The sequence below is a fragment of the Choloepus didactylus genome, chromosome 1, assembly GCF_015220235.1.
Source record: "Choloepus didactylus isolate mChoDid1 chromosome 1, mChoDid1.pri, whole genome shotgun sequence".
Taxonomy (NCBI): domain Eukaryota; kingdom Metazoa; phylum Chordata; class Mammalia; order Pilosa; family Megalonychidae; genus Choloepus; species Choloepus didactylus.
The window spans coordinates 192325558-192344140 of NC_051307.1; the positions used below are offsets into that span (position 1 = coordinate 192325558).

The 18583-nt window shown below is 42.9% G+C and overlaps 1 protein-coding gene across 5 annotated transcripts in view; it reads left to right on the forward strand.

Moving 5' to 3' along the window:
• The first annotated feature begins 4954 nt into the window (after nucleotides 1-4954).
• The window catches only part of LOC119543028 (myosin VIIA and Rab interacting protein), a 356134-nt gene continuing 342505 nt past the window's right edge, over nucleotides 4955-18583 (forward strand). For 4 of the 5 annotated variants that reach the window (XM_037847638.1, XM_037847620.1, XM_037847614.1 and 1 more), the window contains exon 1: nucleotides 4955-5219. The gene's annotated coding sequence lies outside the window, so the exon portion shown is untranslated. Of the gene's footprint in view, nucleotides 5220-5836; nucleotides 5926-18583 lie in introns of those variants that run through there. The other variant, XM_037847628.1, reaches the window with a different exon arrangement.

The following is an 18583-nucleotide window of genomic DNA, read 5'->3' on the forward strand; positions in this document are numbered from 1 at the left end:
GGAATCAAAGGTGTGACATGGCCCCGACTTTAAGTTACTTTCAGTCTAGTTGGGAGAATTGGAGATGTAGCCAAATAACTAATAATATTATATAGCATTTTCTAAATGGTATGGAAGAGAAAGTGATGCAGTTTTTAGAAAGTCAGATATTTTTGCTGATAGAGAAGTAGTGGGTGAAGTTTTCATTTATCACCTCTATGCTACAGAATACCACAAGCTGGTACATTAACTACCTTTATAAACTCATTTGTTGCAGGTTAAAAATTATAAGTTTTAGGTAACTGACATACAGTAAATCTCATTATGTCCAAAGCACTTTCACATATACCATATCAGTTAATAACAATCCCACAGGGTGGTGGACAGGATTGCACGTATTTTATATTTAGAGAATCTAAGACTCAGAGGAATTAAGTAACTTGCTCAAGGTCACACAGCCAGGAAGTGGTGAGCTCACATTGACATCCAAGACTTGTGATTAATGCTCTTTTAATTCTACCCGGAATCCTTCCAAGACATGTCCTTTTCCTGCCAGTATAAACTCGTCAGTCTTCTGGCTGTGAAATGGACCATCTGATCTCTGTTTTAAAAGAAGAGTTGATACAATTCCTTGTGGTCGTGAGTTCTTCTTGATAAAGGATTAATGGAGAGAAGCCATTAAAACTCTCACAGTGGTCAAGACCATGCAGCAAATGGAAAAGCAAGTGCTGCCTGTGAGTTACAAAGGGCAGAAGGGGGGATGGGTATTGCTGGAATTCAGCAACATTTCGCTGGATGACAGCCCAGGATGGGGTATTCAAGGAGGTGACATTTGAGGTCATATACTTGTCAGTCTCAGTTACCCAAACCATCTTCAAATGCCAAACCTTTCATGGAAACATTACAAAAAATTAATAATTGCTCTGGTGGAAGATTTGAAGTGGTACCTGTTTCTGACGTAAAAGACTACAAATAGAAAATTGGAATTGGAGCTCTTTTTCATTCATGTTTTTGGGTTTCCATCGGTACTTTCTTCCTGTCTTATTTGTAACCTTGCCCAAATTATTTAACTACTTTGTATTTATTTGTCTTTGTTTTAAAATGTTTTCTACTTAGGGAAGATGTTAGATCTTGATTCTGAAAGATTCTATATGGAGGCAGACTTACGTATTGAGACATTATTGCAAACATTTGCATGATGTCAAATAACCTTTGAACCAGCCCCCATTCTTGTCATGATGCAGCCACTGTCAGGCCACATGTGGAAGTTAACCCTTTTACAATCTACAGTCAAATCTTTACCCTGTAGGCCTGGGATCTGGCTGCCGAAGCTGAGGTATTCACAATGTCTAGACATAATTGAACACATGATCATCTTTATCATTTATGAGGCATGTGTAGGAAAGTTCATGAACTACTGGTAAACATTTCGGCTGTTTTACTCCAACAACTGCATCTATCTCACTTGCTTACCCACAAACCCAGATCTGACAATCAGAATACCCCATTCCTTAGACTGCTCAAGAGATGGACTCCTGATTGAAGTAGTGCAAATGCATTTTCTCGAGGGGCTTATTGTGCCCCCTGGGAAAGAGAAGACTTGCCTCATTTTTGGATCCTGACCAAGGAGAAGATAATCCTGGGGGTACCAGGTGCCATTATGTGAAATAAGTCAGCTTAACAATGAAGTCAAAAAAGAGAGAGAGAAGGCAGGGCAAGGAGAGAGAGAGAAAGAGGACAGAGAGAGAGAATCTCCAGTTCTGCTTCCGTTGATATCACGTGAGCCCCTGAATCTAGTTGTGCCCAAAATTAGACCAACACCTGGACTTTGCATTTGAATGAGTTTATACGTTTCTTTTAATGTCCAAGTCCAATTGAGTTGGGTTTCTTTCACTCTATGACATATCCTATTCAATGGAATACCATACAACTTAAATACAAAATAAAGCAAACTCTTCGTAAAGATAGGGATTGACTCCATGATACATTGCTTAAGGAAAAGACCATTTATCTTATGTTATTTTAATTTGCACCTGTTTACAATAAACACAATGTGCATTGTTTAACATAAGCTTATTTTGTCTTTCCTGGTGGATTATCAATTCCCAAACACTCTTATTCTCTCTCTGTGTGTGTATGTGTGTGTTTCTTTTCCTATCTTGATAAACATGCCCTCAGTACAGGTTTTGACTAGACACTGCTCCCTGCGGTGAAACCACCAGTTTCAAAACCACTAGTTTCAAACGTTTTCATGAAAGTTTCATTGGCAGGACTTGGTTTCTCCATTAAGAATCTACTGGTCTGACAAGGCAAACAAAAAAAGTGCAAAGGGTATGAACACACAATTAAAATACAAAGGAAATACAAATGGTTTTTAAACAAATATAAAAATATTTTACCTCACTTTTAATAAGGTAAATGCAAGTTAAACTACGGAGACCTTTTCACCTAGCAGATTTCAGATATCAGAAGGTTGGATAGCATGCTGTGTTGAGGGGCGAATCAGTCAAGATACAATTAGAAAAAACAGAAACCACTTTGAGTATTTAAAATCGAGGGAATTTAAGCCATGGAATTGGTTATACAGATGATGTAAGAGGCTGAGAGGCTCCCAGGAGACAGTGACGCCGCTGGAGATGAGCAACTGTGGGATGCCCTCTCACCTGTAGGCTGGGGGACAAAAGGAAGAGATGCTCTTGTCAGAGCCAAGGGAGCTGGGCCCTCAGTGGGCCTGTCCTACAGGATTTGGAGCCACTGAGGAGGGGGAGCCACTGCCCTGGAAAACCTCTCTTTCCCTACCCCCCAGGCAAAAGGAGAAGTGTGAGAAATGCCCTGGCTTCTCCCTTCCTCCTACCCTCCATTTTCCTATGACTGCCTCCCATAGGGAGAAGCAGCAAGTAGCCAGCTGATAGTGGAGCCTGGGGAGGTCAGCCTTAACCCCCACCCCCAAACACACACACACACACAGGAGAAGGAAGGGTTAGGAATGGATCTGACGGCAAAAAACCTCAGAATCTCCAGAGGGGTGTGTGTGTGTATACAAGCAATCTCTCTGAAGTCATGTGCTGGCATCTCTATGAAGGGCATTTTGACAGTGTCCAAATTATAAATGCATATAGCCTTTGATTGCACAACTCCAATTATAGAGCTTTGGTATTCATATGTACTTCCATATGCACATAGTTGTATAAGAACAAAATTATTCATCCCAGCATTCTTATTAATATTGTAGATTGGAGACAATCCAAATACTCATAATTGAGCCCTCTAATTTAAATGATGACATATCATATTCAATGGAATACCATTCAGATGTAAAAGAGAACAAGAAAACTTTTAGTAATGATATGGAATGACTGTAGGATATTTTGTTAAAGAACAAAGAGCAGAACGTTTGTGCATAGTTTGCATAACACATGATACTATTTTGTATAACAAAAGGTAAAAAAATAAGACTCTCTCTCTCTATACACACATACATACACATAAAATGCTTGCTTGTATATATGTTGATTTTCTCTAGGAGTGTACACAAGAACCTGATAACACTAGTTGCCTCCGGCGAGAGGAATTGAGAGGCTGGGAGCCAAGGGTGGGAGGGAGTCTTTTTAACTGTGTACCCATTTGCGCTTTTGGAATTGCGTACCACGTGAATGCTAATCTAACCAAGCATAGATAAATCAAATCAAAATTGAACGCAAATAAAATAAAAATAAAGCACAGAGTTTCTTTCACTTTACCAGTCATGGACATTAAAATCCTTTTAAGGAAAGCAACTGGATCTTTAATCAACTCCTTTATCTTCCACGTTTCCCTCTGAAAGGCTGTTTTATGCTCCTGCTGGCTGATCAGCAAACGAACCATCCTTCCTCTTCTGTGCAAATCTATACTGAAAGAAATGCCTCAACCCACCGGCCTAGGAGAGGATTCCTGGCGTTTTAGAAATTGCCAAAGTGACTCCACAAACGCTTTAGTCTGATCGAACAACTTCCACTCTGCCGCTAAAATTACCAACGCGTTTTTAACAGCTGAGTTGTTGGGGCCGAGGCAGGCCGTTTTAAGAGGGCTGTTGCAGGGTCCCAGGCCACGTGCCTGATGGAGGCAAATGCGAATGAAGCCCTGGCCTGGTGTGGACTCCTTGAATTTTCAGTCATCTTTGCAGAACTTGGAATACCTAACAAGAACTCCTGTGCTGTCCTCACTTAAAGCAGTCTTGGGGCGTCCTTCTGACAGCGCGGGCCCACTAATCCCGCTGTTCAGCAGTGGTGGGGCGCTTAGCCTTCGCCAAGCGCGAACCCAATGTGGGTTGAAGGTATGAGTTTCGCTAGCACAGCAAATTCAAGAGAAAACTAAAGTAATAAAGATTAAGGGATGGGTCACCTCGGTGACTTTAAATACCCAGGGACTGAGAAGAAAGGAAGCTGTCGGTGTAAGGGCACAGCGCCAGCCCCGCGAGCCTCTGCTGGGCGGGCGCCCACATTCCGGTCCCCGGGCAGAGGGGTTCACGCACCCAGGCCAGCCACGGATTCCGGTGATCCGTCACTCTTTAGTCAGGAAGGCCCAGGGCTCAGGGGTAGGGGACAGGAAAAGCCTTGATTTAAAGCTGGAAATGAGCGAAGTCGCGCTTGGAGGCTCCCGGACCGTGGCCCCAACACTGCACTGCGCCGCGGGCAAGAGCTCCGGGAGGGCCTCAGGTCCCAGTCCCGGGCGCGCGCAAACCCCAGCCCCGCCTCCTACCGGTGCGCCCCGCCCCTCCCGGCGCGTGCCGCCCGCGCGCCCAGGGAGCTCCCGAGGATCTGGCCGGGCAAGGCACCTCCTGCCCCAGCGCAGGCGCGAACGCGCGCCATCACTCCCGCTGGGCGATCCGCACGCGCCCCCGCCCCGAGCGCCTCTGATTGGCCGCGGGCCGGGCCGCAGGTATCAGCGGTGGCTGCGGCCAGGCTGGCCCTGGCTGCCTGCGGCGCGGGCACCTCCCTCGCCGCCGCTGCCGCCGCCGCGTTCCCGCCTCCCGCCAGCTCCCGGGCTCCTGCTGCGGCTGCGGTTCTGGCGTCCGAACTCCCGCGACGCCGCAGCCCAGCTCTGGCGCGCGGACTGTCCCGCGCCCCTGCCTAGCTGCCCGGAGCTTCCTAATTCACCCGAGGCGCTGCGGCAGGTGCTTGGGCATCCCGACGCGCGGTGATCTGAGTCCGGCCGCCATCGATGACCCCGGACGCGGACTTGCTCCAGCAGGATCACCTCGCGTGAGTATCGCCCCCTCCCCTCCGGCGGTTTGCACTATCCTTCCCCCATCCCTCGACGTTGCCGCAACTTCAAGGGTGGGTGCGAGATGTCTCTCACGTCCCCCGCGCCCCGGGCTAGGTCCGTGGCCACGGCCAGTCTCTTTCTGCGAAGGGGCTCTGTGGGTGTGGGGGTACTTGAACTTGGTAGAGGATCGTCGCAGAGTCGGAACCGCCCCTTTCTCCTGCTGCCGGGGCCGGAGCTCGCCTCTGCGTTTCCCTCGCGTTTTCGGATCGCAGCTGGCCACGTAGCGCTTGGGCTGCGGTTCACAGCTCACCTACTACGCTACAGGCGCACTTGCGGGGCGCTTTAAACCATCCCGTAAGCGCCCCCGGTAGCTCAGCGCCACTGACTTGACTCTTTAAGACTCTTGATTTCTGTAAAATGGGGCTAGTCAGGAAGTCTTTCAAGGTCACGGTCGGGGCGCTGAGTTAGAACCGGGATCGATCATATTTGGCCTTCGCCACTGGGCTGCTGGGGCGGGGCGCGCTCTTCGGGTCCTCATCTCAGCTTCGTTCTCCCGTCTTTTCCTCATATCTCTTTTCCTCCAACGCCGCAGGGTTTGGAGCGGTCGGGAACCAGCCCAAGGGACCCCGCAGAGGTTTGGGGGTGACTGCGGGGGACCTTCTGGGTGAGCGCGGAGCGGACTCCCGGCCCCGCGATTCCTCGGTAGGAACCCTTTGAAACTGAGGGATTTGGAGCAAATCTTCCCTCCCCAGTCACCGAATTTAATAATGTCTTGGCAGGGTAGGGGAATTTGCTATGTGTTTGCAAAGAGATCCATCCTGCCCGGTTTTCTTTCCCTAAATAAGCTCTATCCCCGAGGGTGAGTATCCAAATACCAGTTTAGGGCCAGGGACTTCCTAAGAGAGGGTAACGGTGTGGGGTTGGCTTCGCTAACGTTGGCTGCCCTCTGCTCCTAGAAAATGCCTTGAGTTCTGGCTTCATTTCTGCCCTCATCCCTCTTGATCTGGATTTGTTGATTTGCTTTACTCTTTCCCAGGGGAGGGTGGGGTCCAGTCCCAGGATGTGTAAACGCTGCCGGATGTGAGTCGTTCACTCCGGATCCTTCCAGGTGGCTCCTTGGGGGACAGTCTGCAGCTGCGGGCGGTTCCCAGAGCTCTGGGCTGGGGAGAGGGTCGCCTCACCTTTCATGCCATCATTCCTCTCTCCCTCCAACTCAGCTTCCCTGCCTCAACTCTGAAACTCAATGATGCGATGACTACTTAGTCTTCTGATGCCTGGCAAGTGTCTTTGAGCCTCAGTATTTTCGTGTATAAAATGGAACAGCTCCTACCTTGCGGTCTTCCCAAGGCAGTTGGGGTTCAGAGGATGTGATAGATGTGAAAAAGCTTTGGCTGTTATGTTTGAAAGTAGAAGACTGATGTTCCAAGAGGATTTGGGGCTGTGGGTGGAAGTGGACCTGATTTAAATAAGTTTACAGCCCAGTAATTCTATTTGCAGATCTAAAAATCCTTTGTAGAGAAATTTGGTTTGCTAAGACTTTGAAAATACTTCTTTCCATCTTCCTGTTGGTGTTCCTCTGCCTGGCCATTGGCAACTGCAACTCTCCCTATTAATCCTCTGCACTTCTGTGGGGTATCTCTGTGGGCTGGGGGCTGACTTTGTGGGCCTGGGGCTCTCTCTGGGGCTGGAGGTTGTCTCTGTGGTCATGGTGGTGATTCTTTGTGGCAGGGTTCTGTGTGTGTCTGGGGGGGATAGTTGTCAGGTTCCAAGATCTATTCACTTTTGAGAAAGTGAAATTTTAGCCCACTCAGTAATTTAAGCTATCAGTGGCATGTATAGGTTGTGTCCTGTCTCCTTCCTCCCTACCCAAAGGGACAGAAGGAGGGCTCTCACCTGTGGCCTTGGCCTTGGAGCAATTGATCTACACTGGCTGAAAGTACCACTTAGAGAACTGTTTTCACCTCCCTGGTTATTACTGTGTTTGCACAGCCTTTTGTCTCCAGTGGCAAGGTAAGGAGAAATGACTGGTGAGAACTTGGTGAATGTTTTAATATATTGAAGTATAATATAATCACAGAAAATTGCACATGTCCAGAGCATACACTCAATGGATTTTCATAAACTGCATACAGTTGTGTTACCAGTGCCCAATTTAAGACCTAGGATAGTCTCAATGTCTCTACAACTGCTCTAGGCACTTGCTCTCCACCACCCAAGGGTAGTCACCATCCTGATTAGTTTTGTCAGGTGAGTTTTAATGTTATTACTATTATTATTTATTTTATCTTCTCAGTTCCCGATCTAATTTGAGACTCCTTGATTTTCTACTTTGTATTTAAAGAATGCAAACCAAGGGTAGTTATACCTAAGTGAATCCAGAAAGCTAAAAGGAGGAATTTGGTTTAAAGATCTGGGTGGAAGATGAGCTTGTTATTCCCACCACACCCTGATCATTAGTTTTCTGGTGGTGTAACAAGCCCGATCCCGGGTGTAACAGTGCTGACATTGGTAAATAAATGGAGGCTGGTTTATTTCCCACAGGGCTTTTTCATGTTGTGAATTTGAATAATGCAAATCTGAAATAGTGTTATATGAAAATATGAATGAAAAAATATGAATAAAGTCTCATTTGAAGCAAAAAAAAATGGAGATTTCTGAATTCCTTAAAGTTAACAAAATTGGTGGAGAATCAGAATTTCAAAGCTTTTCAATTTAGGGATTTTATGAATTATCCCTGCTGTTGCCACATGGTGGCACCACATTAGCCAGAGAACGGAATCACTTTCCTTCCCAGCTCCAGGAAAAAATCCCAGGAACAAAAGTCAACATTTCATTATTTCCAAAAATGATTTCCAAATGCTATGGGTTTTTCTAGTATCTGGCATAACAGACCTTCTCTCTGGCCCCTGCTACTAAATCCGTGGATGGAACTCAATCCCCGTTCTTTAGAAAGATTGCTTGGTGGGAGGCAGGCATTTATGTGTGTTGGGGGGCTGGGGATGTATGTGTGGAGTAGAGTCACTCAGCTCTCAGAGTCACAGATGCCTTCTCCTTAGCAATAAGGAGCTGTTGTATGTCCTTGGGATTTTAAAGAGGGTCAACTGGGAAGCACGCTAAGGTGTGTTATGATCCTTTTGATCTCATCTCACCCTAGAAAACCCAGAAGTTATGAGAGGAGTTCCCTTTCCTGAGGCAGCACTGTCCGTAGCAAACTCTGAAGTATAAAAAGGCCCCGGTGTAGCCAAATTGCGGCTGGATGAAATGCCCCTGCACCCCGCAGGGTGGGAGCCCGCGAGGAGGGAAACCAGAGGGAGGCGGGGCTGGTGGATCAGGCTGCGGGGGAGGGCTTCGTGGACCATCCAGCCCCCTCCCGCCCATCACCTTTTCCTCTTGCTGCCAGCGTGATTCAGAGACGCTGCTTAGAAAATTGTACTCACGTGCTGGCTGCTGTGCCTATGAATTCTGAGTACTCTTTGCCATGTGCTGCTGGACACTATGCATATTTACTCATGTGATCTTCACAATAGGTGGAGAGTGGCTTTCTCACTTTATAGATGAAGGAATTGGGCCTTGACAGTTAAGCATTCTTTCCACGTTTCTACACTCTGGAGCCAGAGGGAGGATTGAAAGCCAAGTCTCTCAGGCAACTTCCCTGAGTTGTATCCTCCTGCAGGGTGGGAGGAGTCTTGCAGAGTGTTTTGCCCTTCCTGGCACCTAGTGCAGCACTTGACTTCCAGTAGCTACTTAAGTCTAAGAATGGAATATCTGGAAATAGGGAATTCTCCTGTGAGTATGAGGGAAAAAACAGTGAAAGATAAGAAACTGGGGTCAAGTCCTTGCATCCTGTAACATTGAGACTGAGTATGTGCCTATAAGAGCATGTAGTCTTATTTTGTGTTTAAAATTTTATGTAAATGGGGGCCTGTCTTTTCTGTTTTTGTGATTTGCCTTTTTTTCACCCAACATTGTTTTTTACATGTGATATGTTGATAATTGTAGATCTAGTTGATTCATTTTAACATAGTATTCATTTGTTTGATAGACCAGAATTTAAACATTCCCCAGTGAGATGTTTCTACTTTTTGCTATCATAAAAAAAGAAAAAAAAACATATACAGGCAACATCCTTGATTAGATATTCATAGGAGTGTCTTTAAGGTATATATCCCTGGAAATTGAATAACCAGGTAATTTCTGAACTTTCTGAAGCAGTTGTCTCAATTTATATTCCCACAAGCAATATATTAGGGGTCCTTGTATCCTTGTGTCTTGAACTATGGCTGGTATTAATCAGATGATTTAGTTTTGGTCAGTCTGGTAGACATGCCATGAATTCTGTTGCTCTTTTACTTTGCATTTCCCACAGAGGTCCCCTTTTTAATATATTTTGGCTTTCAGGTTTTCAGGTTTTCTTTCTCATGCATTGCCAATTTTTTTTTTTTTTTTTTTTTTTTTTTTTTACTGGAAGTTTGGTTTTTCATGTTTGGGTCTTTAAGTCCATCTGGGATTTTTATTACTGTATTGTGGGAGGCAGGGACCAAACTATTTTCCATATGGGAAACCATGTATCCCATTATCAATCACTTAATGAATTATTAATTATGTTCTCATTGATTTTGTTTCTATCACTGCCATATACCAAATTCTGTTATATTTTTGGATCTGCTTCTTAATTCCCTGTTCTGTTCCATTCATCTCTTTGTGATTTCTGAGCTAATACTGTTTCTTTTAATTATTAAAGCTTTATAATAAAATCTTTCCCTCTTATTTTTTTTCTTCAAAATTTTCTTTGCTATTCTGTGCCCTTTAGGCTTTGAAATGAATTTTAAGATCTTTTCATTTCCATGTAAAGTACTGCTATAATTTACAATGAATCCATAGGTTAATTTGGGGAGACTTCTCATCTTTATATTATTGATATATCCCATCCATAGAAATGGTCTATCTCTATTAGATCTTCTTTTTAGATTATTTTATTGGAAAAGTATATATGTATGCATGTTTGTGTATATATAATATCCTAAAGTTCATTTCGAAAGCTCAGAAGTTTTTGACCTTTTCCTTTTGAATTTTGCATCATATAAATATATATCTATATATAACTATAACTCATAAACACCATGTAAGTATTTGCCTAGTTTGGAAGAATTGCTAAGAGTTTAAGTGGCCAGCTATTTAATCACGGCAGGCTGCGAGGAGGCGAGCACCTGTTAAGGAGAATCAAGAAAGCCCCTCTGCCCACCTCTGTGCCTCGTGTCCCCATGGATGGGCTTCGTCGCTGGAGAATTAGTCCTTTTCATCAGCTCTTCTTCAAAATTTAGATGATCTTGGTTGTGGTATGTATTAGTTTTTTAGTGCTGTTGTAACAAAGTACCATAGACTTGATGGCTTAAAACAGCAGAAATGTATTATCTCATCGTTTTGGAGGCCAGAAGTCTGAAATCAGGATGCCTACAGTGTTGGCTTCTTCTGGAGGCCCTGAGGGAGAATCCGTTTCATGCTTGTCTTCTGGCTCCATGGCTGCTGGCAGCCTTGGGGCTCCTTGCCTTGTGGCAGCATAACTCCAATGGCCGCCTCCACTGGCCCCTCTGCGTCTGTCTCTTCTCTGTGTCGGTCTGTTACAAGGATACTTACTGATTTAGGGCTCCCCCTAAGCTAGGATGCTCTCACCTAGAGATCCTTACCATTTTTCCAAGTAAAGTCACATTCACAACTTTAGGGTGGTTGTATCTTTTGGGGAACTACCATTCAACCCTCTAAGGGTAACTGTGAAATAACATTGTGCGAATGAATTAGTGTGATCAGTTGTTAGTGACTGGGGGACCCGAACAGTATGAAACCACCAGAAGGCTAGTGAGGAAAAGGCTGAGAGATGGACGTGGTTGAGGGTAGGGGAGTGCGAGCTGGATGCTTCGCTAAGAGAAACCTCACCCACTTGAAACTTACCCTGAGAATCACTCCTGTATTTATCTAAGGAGAGTAAAAGAGCTTATGCAACTGTGTGCCTAAATACTTTTTATAATTTACTCTTAGTTTTTTTTATTTAACCTTGTGTTGTCTCCTTCCATTACCTCCCTTAGGTAATTACAAGTTAATTTTTTTGTGTATGTTTATGTATCATCACTGGGGGCAGGAAAAGCTCTGTGTGAACATTATTTTGTAGCCATGATTTATAGTATAATGTCACTGAGGAGACATGTGTGATCTGCAACTGGGATGCACAAATCCGTTCTATGGCTGATGATCTAATCTGATTGAACAGACAGTTAGGAAAAGAATGCAAGATATGCTCGGAGAGGGGATGCCCGGAAGATAGAGGTGCCCAGGGCCCTGGAAATCTATTGTGCCGAAGTCCTGGGCTGTTCAGATATATCTCCTCAAAAATCATGGTGGCTCACGTAACTGTGTTGCATGATACAGTTCCTCCTTTTCGGTGTGAAATGTATCTGTCTGTAAGTGGATCATTTTCTAGGCTTGGAAACCTAGAAATCAGGGTTCTGTTGGAGTCACTGGGAAAAAAACAAAACAACCCAAGCCTCTTTACATTGTGGTTTTTTCTGAAGACTGCCTAATCTGTGTAAGCAGTGCTTTCAGTTCTAAACCTCTTTCTCATCTCCACTTGAAAATCTTTGTCTCTAGCATCGTTTCATTTTATCTACATAGCCCCAGCTTTAGAAAACATGGCAGGTTTTTGTGTTTGTGTTATATGCTGTTTTGTTGATTTGGGTTTTTGAAAAACAATTTATTAATCATAAGAGACTTTGATTTACTAGAGTGACCTGTGAGCAGAGTATTCTAGATTAATCTCTTTCTTTTTTGGCAAACTGGAAGAAAAATCAGAAACGCTGTTTTAGTCAGATCCTTGTTTAAAATCTTCTAGAATTCGCCTGTTGGTTTTTCAGCTCTGTGGTCCAGTAAAAGTCAGGTGCCTCTCCCAGGCCTGCAGCTCTTGTGACCTGGCTCCTGAGAGCTGCCCAGTGCCCCTCACGGTGCCTTGCACTCCAGGTCCCTTCCTCCCACAGGTCCCAGGGGCCTGATGCTCTTTCCACAGTGGCCACCATCCATTTCCTGCCGGGCTTCCTCCCCTCGGGCTGTTGCTGATAGAGAATGGTGATACAAGGCTCACATTCCCCTTCTTTTCTGTAAATGATCCAAAAGTAACAAGGAGAAGTTGCAACAAAAAGCCCAGTGCCATTGTTGGCTAATTTGGGAGATGGTTGATTCTCAAAAAAGGTGGCAGAACTGCCCAAGATGCTAGAAGCAGTGAGATCAAGCAGGGCTATGTGGAGGACGCATAGAATATGCTCTATGTGTTTCATCAAGACCACTTCTCAAAGGTGAGGCCTCTCGTTGGTGACAGAATTATGTTCATTTACGGTGCTATTATTAATGTATTTGACTTTATTTTACCATCTTTATTCTGTCTCCTTGTCCTACTTTTTTTTTAAAATTTTTAATTTATTTCATTTTTTAACGCAATTTTATTGAAATGTATTCACATACCATGCAATCATCCAAACTGTACAACAGTTGTTCACTGTACAATCATATAGTTGTGCATTCATCACCAAAATCAATTTTAGAACATTTTCAATACTCCAAGAAAAAAAATAAAAATAAGAAAAAAAATAAAGGTAAGAAAAAATACCTAAAACATCCCATCCCCCACCCCCATTATTCATTTACTTTTTGTCCCCATTTTTCTACCCATTTGTCCATACACTAGGTAAAGGGAGTGTGAGCCACAAGGTTTTCACAATCACACAGTCACACCAAGTAAGCTACATAGTTATGCAGTTGTCTTCAAGAGTCAAGGCTACTAGGTTGCATTTCCTCTGTTTCAGGTATTTCTTTCTAGCTATTCCAATACACTAAAAACTAAGAAGGGATATCTATGTAGTGCATAAGAATGGCCTCCAGAGTGATTTCTCGACTCCATTTTGAAATCTCTCAACCACTGAAACTTTATTTTGTTTCATTTCTCTTCCCCCTTTTGGTCCAGAGAGCTTTCTCAATCCTACGATGGGTCCAGGCTCACTCCCAGGAGTCACGTCCCACATTGCCAGGGAGATTTACACCCCTGGGAGTCATGTCCCATATATAGGTGGGGAGGGCAGTGAGTTCATCTGCAGAGTTGGCATAGGGAGAGAGACCACATCTGAGCAACAAAAGAGGTTCTCTGGGGGTGACTTTTAGGCACAATTATAAGTAGGCTTAGCCTCTCCTTTGCAGTGACAGACTTCATAAGGGCAAGACCCAAGATCGAGGGCTTGGCCTTCTAAACTGGTAGTCCTCAATGCTTATGAGAATATCAGTAATTCCCCAAGTGGGGAAGTTTACTATTTCCACCTTTTCCCCCACTCCCTCAAGGGGGCTTTGCAAATGCATTTTTATTCTCTGCCCAAATTGCTCTGGGATGTATTGGGGCTTCTTGCTAACCTGTACAAACCAATCAGCTCTCGCTCCTTATTCAAGGTTCCTCGTAATTATGGTGTTTGAGTAAACTGACCATACAAGTTAAAAATATAGAGTGCTACAGAAAATATAGATTTTGCACCAAATTAACATCTCTTCCTTTGGTCCCACACAGAAGCTGAAGTTGTAAAACACAGTTACTATTATCTTCTATCCTTTAGTTTGATCTACCCCAATCTCAACCAAATCCATTTCTTTTATATCTCCAATCAAAGTCTAATCTCCTTTTCAGCTTCTTTAACAGCTGCTGCATGGGGCAGTGCCGACACTCACAGCTGCTAAACTCTGGCTCTGAGTCATGGGTGCTACACAGACACTCGAAGCTCCAGAGACCAACCAGGTTACACATGAACAGCTCAGCATCTCAGAATTTAGAAATAACTGTTACAACTCATAAATAGATGTGACTGTTGTAAGAGTTTACGATCTAGGAACCTTTAGATAAGCCTTCCTCTGATAAACTATGCTCTCAGATTCAATTCTCAGAGTGCACATTATAGTTAGTCCATATTAGTGAAGCGTTGTAATGTTTGTCTTTGTATTTCTAGCTTATTTCACTCAACATACTGTCTTCAAGGTCCATTATGTAGTTGCATACCTCACAACTTCGTTCCTCTTGTCACCACTCAATAATCCACTGTATGTATACACCATAGTTCACCATTTGGTTTATCAGTTGATGTATCCTTAAACCACCTATATCTGTTGCAAATTATGACTACTGCCACCACAAACAACAGTGTGCAAATGTCCACTCATGTCTCCGCTCTCAGTTCCTCCAAGAATATACCCGATAACAGGGTTGCAGGACCATATGGCAACCTCATAGTTAGCTTCCTGTGAAACCACCATGCTGCCCTCCAAATGGGCTGCACCATTCTACTTCCCCACCAACAGTGAATAGTTATATACCTCTCTCTGCATTTTCTCCAGCACTTGTATCCCTCTGTTTATTTTTTAAACAGCTTTATTCAAACACCATACAATCCATGCTAAGTAAGCAATCAGTGATTCCCAGCATAATCACATTGTTATGCATTTACCATCACAATCTCTCTGAGAACATTTCTGTTTCTTCCACAATGAAAGAGGGAGAGGAGGAAAAAAAATGAAGACTAAAAACAGAAGAAAAATAAAATAAAATAAAATACAATGAAAAGCTCATACAACAAAACCACAAAGAGTCCCATACCACTCTCTTATATCCCCTTCTTATAGACATTTAGCTTTGTATATTGTATATTGCCTTGGTTACAATTAATGGAAGCATATTACAATGTTACTGTTAACTATAGACTCTAGTTTGCACTGATTGTATTTTTCCCCTATACCATCTGGTTTCCAATACTTTGCAAAGTTGACATTCATTTATTCTCCCTCATGCAAAAACATTCTTATATTAGCACACTTAATCACCATCATTGACCACTCTAGGTTTCACTAAGTTATATAGTACCAATCTTTATCCTCTGTTGTTCTTTCTGGTATCATTCATGCCCCCATCCTTCCTCTTTCACCCATACTCACACTCATCTTTGTTCAGAGTACTTACAATATTGTGCTACCATCACGAAGTATTGTGAGATCTATTTCTGGGTCTATACAATCAATCCTGTTGAACATTCTGTATTCCTTCAGCATAAGATGCCTGATCTCTACCCTCTATCTCCTGATAACCTGTATTCTCAAGTTTAACTTTCAAGGTTTGCTCATTAATGTTAGTTCATATTAGTGAGACCATACAGTATTTGTCCTTTTGTTTCTGGCTAATTTCACTCAATGCAATGTCTACTGTCTACCATTTTGTCTTTTATGTCATATCTTATTTTATTTTTATTTTTCTCTCTCTCCCTCTTTTTACCCTTTGTGATAGTCTTCATTTCTGCACTCTTCTCTGAACCTCTCTTCTGTCTTTTCCTGTCTGTCTGTAGTGCTCTCTTTAGTATTTCTTGTAGAGCATGTATCTTGTACACAAACTCTCTCAGTGTCTGTTTATCTGAAAATATTTTAAACTCTCCCTCATATTTGAAGGACAGTTTTGCCAGATACATAATTCTTGGTTGACAGTTTTTCTGTTTTCATGTCTTAAATATATCATACCTGGTGCCTTCTCACCTCCATGGTTTCTACTGAGAAAACCGCACACGGTCTTATCGTGCTTTTCTTGTATGTGATGGATTGCTTTTCTCTTGCTACTTTCAGAATTCTCTCTTTGTCTTTGACAATTGATAATCTGATTATTAATTGTCTTGGAGTAGGTCTATTTTGATCTATTCTCTTTGGAGTATGCTGCACTTCTCAGGTCTGTAATTTTATGTCTTTCTTAAGAGATGGGAAATTTTCAGTGATTATTTCCTCCATTAGTGTTTCTGCCCCTTTTCCCTTCTCTTCTCCTTCTGGGACACCCATGACATGTATATTCATTTGCTTCATGTTGTCATTCAAGTCCCTGAGACATTGGTCATATTTTTCCATTGTTTTCCCTATCTGTTCTTTTTTTTGTGTGTGTAGGATTTCAGATATCTTGTCCTCCAGTTCAGGAATCCTTTCTTCTGTCTCTTCAAATCTGCTGTTGTATGTCTCCACTGTGTTTTTCATCTCTTCTATTGTGCCTTTCATTTCCATAAGTTCTGCCATTTGTTTTTCCAAGCTTACAAATTCTTCTTTATGGTTATCAAGTGTTGTCTTTATATCTTTCATCCCTTTTGACACATTTTCCTTTAGCTTGTTGATTTGATTTAGAAGATTGTTTTGAAGATCTTTAATTAATTGTTGCAACTTCTGTATCTCATTTGAAGTGGAAGTTTGTTTCTTGACTGGGCCATATATTTGTTTTTCCTAATGTGACTTGTAAGTTTTTGTTGTTTAGGCATCTGGTTTCCTTGATTATCCCAATCAGATTTTCCCAGATGGACAGTCCCAGGTCTCAGGAGGAGGGTGTAATTGGTATCAAGTTTCCCTGAGGATGAGACCCAGCAGATTGTCATACTTTTCTCTGTGGCCTCTAGACTCTGTGCTTTTCCTCTCCTGCCCAACAGGTGGTAATTGTCAGCCCACAGCTCCCCACAGGTGTAAGGAGGTATGATGCCTTTAATTCTCAGCAGATCCTGTTCTGGCCAGTGGCCGATGGTGTCAGAAGTCAGGCTTAAGTTGTTTCTGTTTTTTTTTTTTAATCCCAGTCCCTGAGGTCTGCATTCTCTGAGGGTGGGCTGCCACTTGAGTTGCCCCCCCCCTTTCTTAGGAAAGATACTCCCTTTAGGGAATTATCTCCTGTACTTGACTTCGTTGTCTCTCTGACTCTCTTATCTCCACCTTTGCCTGGGTCAGTGCTGACAATTGAAAATGCCTAAGGCTTTCTCTTATGAGCTACTGAGAGTGGGAGAAAGAAAAGAAAAAAGAAATACATCCCCTTTTCAGAACCAGTCCCCAGCTGCCCAGTTTCACCAGTCGAACAGAGTTGGTACCTGGTTCTATGTGCCCCTTTTCTTCGGACACAACCATCTCCAAAAGCCTCTGTTTTATTTATTACTTTTTTCCATCAGTCCCACCTCCTCTCTGTTGGGAGAGATCTCAGTGTTCCTTTCCTGCTTGCTCATAGCTGTATTCAGTAGTCCAAATTTGGTAATTAAAACCACAGTTGGAGCTTGGTTGAGTTACTTTCCCTTGCTCCTAGTAGACTGCTTCCTTTTTCCACAGGGTTGTCTTCCAACTCAGTCTGCCAGGCCAGTGGGGGAGGGGTTCCAGCTCCGCTTTACTTATAGTTCTGTGCTGCAGTCTCAGCCGTTCCACCCATTCCAGACTGGTCTGCTATGTGTGTCTGGTCATGGGTGTTCTCCACAGTTGTTCCAGAGGTTTACTAGTTATTCCTGGCTATTTACTAGTTGCCCTAGAGGACTAACTAAATTTCACACCTCCCTATGCTGCCAACTTGCCCCTCCCTCCTTGTTCTGCTTTTTATATACATGGTTACTTTCTCTTGCTGCTTTTTGGATTGATATAGATACCCTTTTCCATGCCAGTATTACATTTTACTTCTCTACATTCTCTCAAAAGCTTTACACTCTGTTTCTGTTTTCTAGCATTTACTAGAAAAATGTGTGATTTTATCATACAGATTTACCTTCACAAAATCTCAGCTGAATCAGAGTTGTTTCTGTCTTCCTGAGCAATTCGAGGACATAATTTTGCTTTAACTCATAGCCCGCTAACAATGTACATCTTAACGTAGTCCTGTATTTTAGGTCACACTTTTTTAAACTTCATGTTTTCTAAATTTTTATTATTTTTTTTCCACCTGGTATGCAATTCTTTGACAATATTTTTGCCCTGTCTTCCAGCTTGCATTGTTTCATTTTGAGAATTCAATTAATAATCTGATTATTATTCTTTTGTTGTAATCTGTCTTTTCTTTCTGGCTGATTCTAATAATATCTCTATGTCACTGAGTTCTGAGGGTCACTTAGCTGTCAATAGTTATTGCTTTCTTTTTGATTCTCCTGCTCACAAATCACCAGACTTCTTAAATTTTGAGGATTGATGTGTAATCAGTGTTCTGAAAAAGTCTTAGCTGTTATTTCTTTCAATACTGCTTCTTCCCCACTCTTTACTATCCCCTCTTGATATTCTGATCTGATACATGTTGGACCTTATTCCTGTATCATCTGTCCTTTAACTTCTCTTTCATTTTTTACTTCCTTCTTAGTGCTGCATTATGGGTTATTATTTCAGTTCTACTAATTCATTGATTCTCTCCTTTGCTGCATCTAATCTGTTCTTTAATCTGTCCACTGAGTGTGCCTGTTTGAATGTATTTTGTCCCCCCAAATGCTGTTATCTTCGATGTAATCTTGTGTGGGCAGACCTATCAGTGTTAATTAGATTATAA